Raw genomic sequence first — 7901 nt, 5'->3', positions numbered from 1 at the left:
AAGCACACAGGACTCGCGCTTTTGCGCGAGGAATTCGCTTGGCGTTCCCCGCCCTGTGCCGACGCAGTCTTGGATAGTGAAAGAAAGAAGTCACTGAAAGGTTAGCCAGCTATAGGCCCACATCTCCTGGACCATCTTCTGGCATCTTCGCATGTGATGCCGTTTCAATTATCACTCCACTCTAACACAGATCACTCAACTTTGACCGTGAAATGACACAGGAGGCACGTGTGACCTCTGCTTCTCCTTTGGCAAGGCTGCCGTGAGAAAGAGAATTGCCAGTGCACAATTGTGAAAATTAATTTAGTGGATTTTTACTTCAGCAGCCCTTCACAACTTTCTTGACAGTTTATTATTATTATATTATGACTTCTTTTTTTTTGCTTTCCAGTCATAGGTGATTTCATGCAGAGTCAGGCAGGGCGGTCCGGTCGACGTCTCCAACTTCTTTCGTTCGAAGATATACAATAATTGTAGTGAAGCCTAGTGCTTAGGAAGTACACATGCGGAGGAAATAGCTAAAATATCTTACGACTGACCATTTTGAGCACTGCGCTTCGTCGCAATTTTCAGGCCTAGTATCTTTGTAACCATGAAGGCCATGCAGTTAATATTTTTTCTATGTTGATTGCCTATGTGCTGCTGTACTGTCTGCTCTGTCTTTGAGGCTCTAGGTTTTCCAGGTGTCCAGGTAAAACATCGCAAAGAAGCCACGTTTGGAAAAAATCGCACTTTTTCGGTGCGTAACTACTTTTCTGCAAATACTAGAAGGTTAACGTGTGTCACACCGTTCTGCTCGTCTTTAAACGCTCTTTCTATGAATATGAAAGACATTGTTGGAAAATTTCGGACGTACTTGCTGACGCGCGTTTAGTCAGGGGTGGTAAGGCAAAAACGCGCAAATTCGTTAGCGTATTGTTCATATGCCGGCGCAAGGCATCGCAAACTATTGTACAAAAAAAGAAAAAGAAAACGAGAATGGGAACACTTCCAGCGCGCTCCTGGAATACAGTCCTCACATTGTGGGAAAAACATTGTGAACAGGTAATGGCGTTCGTGACGTTTACACGGCAAAAACTCTGAACACTGCCTGGAGGAAAGTAGCCTTCCACTGTTTGACTTTGTCCCCTTTTCTGTTTTTCATAATTAAGGAACATACGTGCTTTCAATTTGTGTTTTGCGCGTATGGCCAACGTTCATGCTGACCTGCGCCCGCCACGGACCAGCCACGGCAGGTGTGCGCGGAAAGCCGGAAAATTAACTTCAGACACATCTGAAGTGTTTTTTTTTTTCACTACACTATGCGAGCTTGTCATGAACAACATATGTGAGGAACATTAATCACGTCAGGAGTGGGCGAATATGGAAATTACGCTACCGAACTTGCGTGTTTTTGCCTTGCCACCAGTCACTAATCACGCGTCAGGAAGTACGTCCGAGGTTTCCCAACAATCTATTTGTTATGAATAGAAAGAGCGTTTATAGATGAACAGAACGATTTCACACATGTTAACCTTCGTGCATTTGCAGAAAACCAGCGCCTAGCCGAAAAAGTGCGATTTTTTTGCAACTCAGGCGACTTTGCGATTTTGTACGATTTTGTGCGACAGAATGTACACTAACGATTCAGTGATTTTTCCAAACTCACTTCACTTCACTTCGGCGGATCCAGTACATAGCCTCGACAGCAGCCTTTGAGTTACAGGTAAAAATACTCACGAAGAGCAAAAGGATGGCAACTACACCATTGTTAAATCTTTATTTTCAACAGCGTGCTTATATAACGTAAGTACAGTTTAAAATTGTGCCGAAAGAAGATGTAATTGCTCTCGTTAAGAGCCCCTGAAAACTTCGCAGTCTCGCGATATGTGCTCGGCATTATTTGTTATTGTCATATGGAGTATGAGAAACGGATCAACGTTGTTACGCAGTGCGTGTTTGTGTGATTCATGTCAAAATCAAGAGGCGCGGAATGCAATTTTTAAATCAAACAATAACGTTCTTACAACGGGATTGTGGCGCACGGCTAAGAATTTTGCCTCCATTCATCCTCATCTATCGTCAGTGTCATCATAGTTTAGTGACACTTACTTAAGCCATGTAACAAGAATGTAGTGAAAGTCACATTTGTTTGGAGGAACTGCCCTTCACGAAAATCACACTAAATTGGCCCGTGTGAGAGGGGTATAAGTCCTGTTTCTTCAATTTGCAGCGTAGGGGGACGTGCTATCATCGGACGTGCCTTCGTTGCTTCCTATCCTGTAAGGAAGGGTATCGTAACGTGCAAGCCTTCTACTTCGACAAGTGAGGGCGGCGTACGCGGCTTCTAAAAGATAGCGCGACACCATTGGTAACACGTCAGAAAGTATCGTATCTATCATGGCGGCTCAGTTGTTGAGATGTCGCCACCTGCGTTTCTAGATGGTTTTCATTTTTTTTCCAGCGCCAAGCTCCACCACCCGGATCTACGATAGGGAATTATTTGTCTGGATGTAGCCGATATGTACTTCTCCCTCAATATCAATGTTATTAGGGAAAACGTTGGAAGAAATGGCTCACGAAAATGCGACCGTCAGGTTTCAAAACTACTGTGGATTGCCAGTGTACGAATTTGTAAACCTTTTACCCTCCACTCACCTCTGTTTTGTCGACATGCTGACACACTGAAGGTAAAGTGCTCACACAAAGGGCAAGCGTCCACGACCCCTACTCTGAGTGAGATATACCTCCCGGGTGACAGGGCTGTCAGGTGTAATTTAAAACAATTTGATGGGAAGAAATGAATCTCCCTTTATGAGGGACGTGCTCATTCACGCCCATGAGGAAGCCAAAAAAGAGCGTTTCTTTGCAAAAAGCGTAACTTTGGCAGTTTATTCAAGAGGAACCATTGCTTGCAACCACGACCTACTAGATTATAACGACCATGTCCTAGGCACCCCTTCCCAGCGCCGCATTTGGAAGGTAGCGGTGCCGCTACTCATCGGCCCGGTGATTGCTTCCTCAATTTCTACAGTATTTCTACGGTATGATGATGTTATCACATCATCTCATCTCATCCTGGCTACAGTCGTGACGCAGCCCACATTCGTGAGGCCAACAACAGCAAGCCGGTTTACGCCATCACCACCACCACCACTTCAGCTTTCCTTAGTATTTTTGTACAAGCAGTGGATGTCCCACGAGAGATGCTTCTTCCCCTGCGCGTTCAAGGTTCAAACTTCAACTTCAACTTCAAGGTTCAACTTCAAACTTCCCTTGTCCAATCATGATGAAGATCTCGCGGGCCGATTAGTAGCTCCCCTAGCGGATCGTGCGGACGGGTTTCTGATAGGGGTTGCCGATTATAACATGGTCGTTATGACCTAGTAGGTCGTGCTTGCAACACATTCAGTTCCTCAGTCTCGTACTACACGTCACACACTCGAAATTGTGGTGAATCACCTCATCCCATAATCATTCATGTAGTTGTTGTTAGCCATGTCAGCAGTAATGTAAAAAAGAAGAAGAAGAACCGCTTCTACCATTCTGAAGTCGTGCATTCGAGAACAGGCAAAACAGGCATTGCTTGCATTGGAAATTTAAAATAAAAACTTTTCTACTCCTACCCTACCAAGTCCTGCCCGCAGTAACTCGCCCTAAGCACTGACGTTTTTGTTTTGTTTTTCAAATCACCCATCTGCTGGCCGATGGTTTATCATGTAATCTCGTGAAAGAACCAGGGGCGTCAGAAGTTGGCGGCGCGGTTGGCTTCGTGCATAGAGAGCGGACAGGGTTTTTTGGTATTGACTTGAAAACACATTTTTACAGGATTTGCGTAATAGTGTGAATGAATTTTGATTACGGCAACTAGCGTTTTCCTAAGCAAGGGACATCTCCTGTTTTGCAGGAACGTGTTCACTCGTACATCCCTCCGACAGAAAACCTAAATAATATATCTACCTGATAAGCACATTTCATTTGATTTTCATTTTCCCACGGAAAGGCTCGCCATTGCCTAATTAATCGAATGCCGTCAGGCTGTTTTAGGATGTCTCAAGTAACTTTGCACTGTGTGTGGTATGCATCACCGTGTTCTTTTTTTTTCTTTTTGTACATACACATCTGTCTATTCCCACACATGCAAAGCGTCGCCCATCTTTCGAAAAAGGAGGCCTCTCACGTTTGCGAGGAACTTTTCAAATGTCCATTTAAGTGTTTTGAGGTGATACCCACTGTCGATACCCGTGGCCCCAGAGACGTGCTTCTGTACCCCATTCACACAATGTGGTGTGTTCTATTTCTCTCCCATGTGGAAACCGTATACATCGGTCAGACAGACCAATGTCTAAATGATCGCCTGTCACGACACCGCTATATCTACCGTCGGAAGACCTATCTTTGCCAACAAAGGAACGTTGTAACACATTCGGCCAATTGTTCCCTCTAATTAACGGCACAAAAACTGGAAGGAAAGTGATCGAAACCTTCCACGTACCACAGGCTGTAGTCAATGTGAGCCACCGGGCCCTCAACGTTATACATCGAACGAGTCCAGACGCGGAGAGATGGAGAGAGGACAGCAGAAACGAGTCGGGGACAGGGGGGTTAGTATGTATCTTGGGCCGACTTCAAGGGGTACTGCGCCGACGTTCGTTTGGGAAGTCGGAAATCCCAAGGAGAACCTCAGACAGCACAGCCGGCGGTAGGATGCGAACCTACCACCTCTCAATTTTCAGCACGACCTTGGCTACACTCCAATGAGCAGGTACCCTTACGCGCACGGCCAAGCCACTGGTTATACGGAAGTTGTTGGGTACGTAAGTGAATTGTTACCATTAAAGCGTCGCCTTACCAGAGATGTTGAACGGTGCGTTTTCGTCTTTTCTCTGTCTCGGGTTTTTGTCCTTCTCATGAGCAATTGATTCTGTAACATATCAGTGCAGACGGTCGTCAAAGTTCAGGAACTGTGTCTTAATGAATGCATATACATGTTTCGTCCTTCACGCTTTCAGAACTTTTGTCTGTTTTTATACCTTTTAGCGTTTCTCCCATGTCTTCGTGTCTTCTTTTTCGTTTCACTTTCTTGTTTCCCAGGTGACAACCGTGGAAATAAAAGCAAGACTTGCCGCCACTGTAAAGCGAAGTGCGTAAGAGAAATACGAATTCGTTTACTAGAGTACCGGCGGGGAATGACGAAAGCCCATACCCCGGAAACGCCGCTGCGACTGTATGATTGAACCGAGTTAGAACGAAAAAGAAAAGCAAATCGTGCCCGATGAAGTACACGCAACTTTCCTGTTCCGTTCACAAACAGCTGTCTGGTGCCCAACACACAGCCCCACGGCAAAGCTCGCTTGAAAATGGAATGCTTCAATTTTGTCAGTCTTTGGAATCACTCGCCGGACCAGGTAATGGTACCCTCAAGGAACAAGTCTGATCAGCAGAAAGCTGCTGGTAAAAGTTATTCGGTTTGTTGACAATTACAATGAGTTGCGCATGCAATCGATGAAAGATGATAGAGTAGTGAGCGCTTTCAAAAGAGTATGCGATGAATGGCGTGAAGACCCTTTTGTGAATGAAAGAGTGAAGAGTGGAGTGAGTAAGTCCCCGTGCTTGCAGAATCCTACAAAAGGCACGAGACAGAGAAGCTCCTGGTTCAACACGTGTCCTAGACTTCTCAAATATAAGAAAAATAAATATCCGTCGTTATGTTGATGATATAATTGTACTTGCCTATCTCCAGACGGCTGTCAGACATGCTGAAAAATGCTCACCCGCGATAGTCTTCACTACAGGGACCCCTTCTAATAATTCATTAAGATTCCTATATATAACGTTCATCACATCACATCACATCACACCACATCAGGGCTCTGTTGGGAATAAGGACGGTTAAACAAAAAACTTCTCCTCAACTGCATAAGTTGTCACCCCAAATATTTCAAAAACAGAATTATTAAATCGGTTTTGTCCACTGCTATGAAAAAATGGCGTGTTCGCTATGAAAAAATGGCGTGTTCACAGGATTTCTATCGCCATACATCACCAGCTCTCTGGTCACGTCACGCCATGCTGGCTACAAAACAGATTCAATCAGAAAATGCTTGCGGGACTTTCTTATTCCATACGATCGCACGACCGACCGCCGTACCGTCATCGTTCTTTTCGTTTTTTTTTTGTTTTTTTTCGTGGCATTTCCCATTCACTAGGAAAGCTGGCTGCCGCTTACGGTGTACGTGTGGCTTACACGATACCTAACAAACTCTCGAATCTAACTCCTTTCATACGCCCCTCTACAGAAAACGGTTGCCACCGAAATCACAAATCTCCTGTCATAAATTGCTGCAAAAATGTTGTATACTCAATTCCCTTAAAGTATGGAGCCATCTACATTGGCCAAACTAAAGGTTATATGAATGAGCACTCAAAGGGGCTATGAACTCTACAAACTACCTCGCCGACTGTGCCGGCACCAAAAGGCGATTTTAACTTGTTGGCTGTCACACCTTTTGTATATATTAATATGATAGGTCCGTATCCAACCAATGGGATCACGGCTACGTCGGCTCGGCTCCACGGGAGAGGTCGGCATTTTGGCTCACGATCACTCACGATCACAATTACCTGATAAGGCGTATGAACCTCACACACACTTTGAACTCAGGTGAAGGTCGATACCGCGTGCTGTATTTCGCATCGGCAACCACAATATTTTGAGCAGCTTAATATTGCCAGACGAATACAGAAGGTAAAGCTGGTGAGCATGGACAACAACGCCGCGAGGCGGGTCTTACACGAATCACTATGACTGATCGCACTTTAACGATCACGGAATCAAGAACCAACAACACACGCAATATCGACTACGGCATATATTAGTGCACTCACGAGATAATGTGAAGTAGCACACACAGACATGTACAGCCGAGTCACTTGATAACAAAACTTGTTTGCAGCGACCTTGATCGAGACTGAATGTCATACAGAGGCGGCGTTTCACTGAACGTATCTCTCCATAATGCGTATGTTTGATGGAGGATGAATCATATACGGTTACGGTTCGAAAGTTTGATAAGCGGATTCGGAACACAATATATATTCCTCCTTTGTATGTGTGTGTGTGTGTGTTTTTAGCCTCAATGCGTGATGCAAATTATAGCTGCCCTGATACGCAGTGTGAGAGCGACGAGGAAATTAAAATTTCGTGCATAAGGCAAAACTCTCTAGCGTGTACTCGAAAGGAGGAACGCAGTGTGGAGCAATTAGAGACCTGTTTGCCGGCTGGTCAGCTTCAGTAGCTTCTGGTTCTCGGTAATCAGTTAAAAGCACCAATACACGTGGACCGCGGTCGATGGAAATGCGTTATACACCGTTGATCACCGGAATGAGCGCATCAAATGAATCAATATTAATTCCATTGGCTTCATGTTGAACTACAATGAACAGAACCAATGAAATCATCCCCAATATAATGGAAACTAAGCACTGTATCCCGCCTGTCACAGCCCACAAGTTAAATTTACTTCTGTTTGATAACGAAGCGCGCCCCGATCTTCAACTTGTCGTTACCTCACAATGCGCGTTAAATGCATCACTTCGGCCGGGGATTTGCCACAAGCCCTTGCGCGAACCTACACAACGGGTTTGGAGTGCGCGACCTTTAAATAGAACAATAACGATCGCTACATTGCAGTGCTACGGTGCTCAGGCCGTGTCAGGTAGCTATGCCGCCTTTAGCTTGTAGGTTCCTAGATACGTTTGTAGCAAAACAAACAAACAGGCGTGAAAGTTGAAGGTCGGGAGGGCTAGAGCAGAGCGTTCGAAGTGTACATAGGACATCCCTGCTACACTTCCCGCCGATTGTCTGCAGATTCAAAATATGGCCATGAAAGGCCACCGATGGGTGGTCGGCGAAATAGTCA

The sequence above is a fragment of the Ornithodoros turicata genome, chromosome 1 (genome assembly GCF_037126465.1).
Source record: "Ornithodoros turicata isolate Travis chromosome 1, ASM3712646v1, whole genome shotgun sequence".
NCBI classification, from domain to species: Eukaryota; Metazoa; Arthropoda; class Arachnida; order Ixodida; family Argasidae; genus Ornithodoros; species Ornithodoros turicata.
This window is presented reverse-complemented; position numbering follows the sequence as displayed.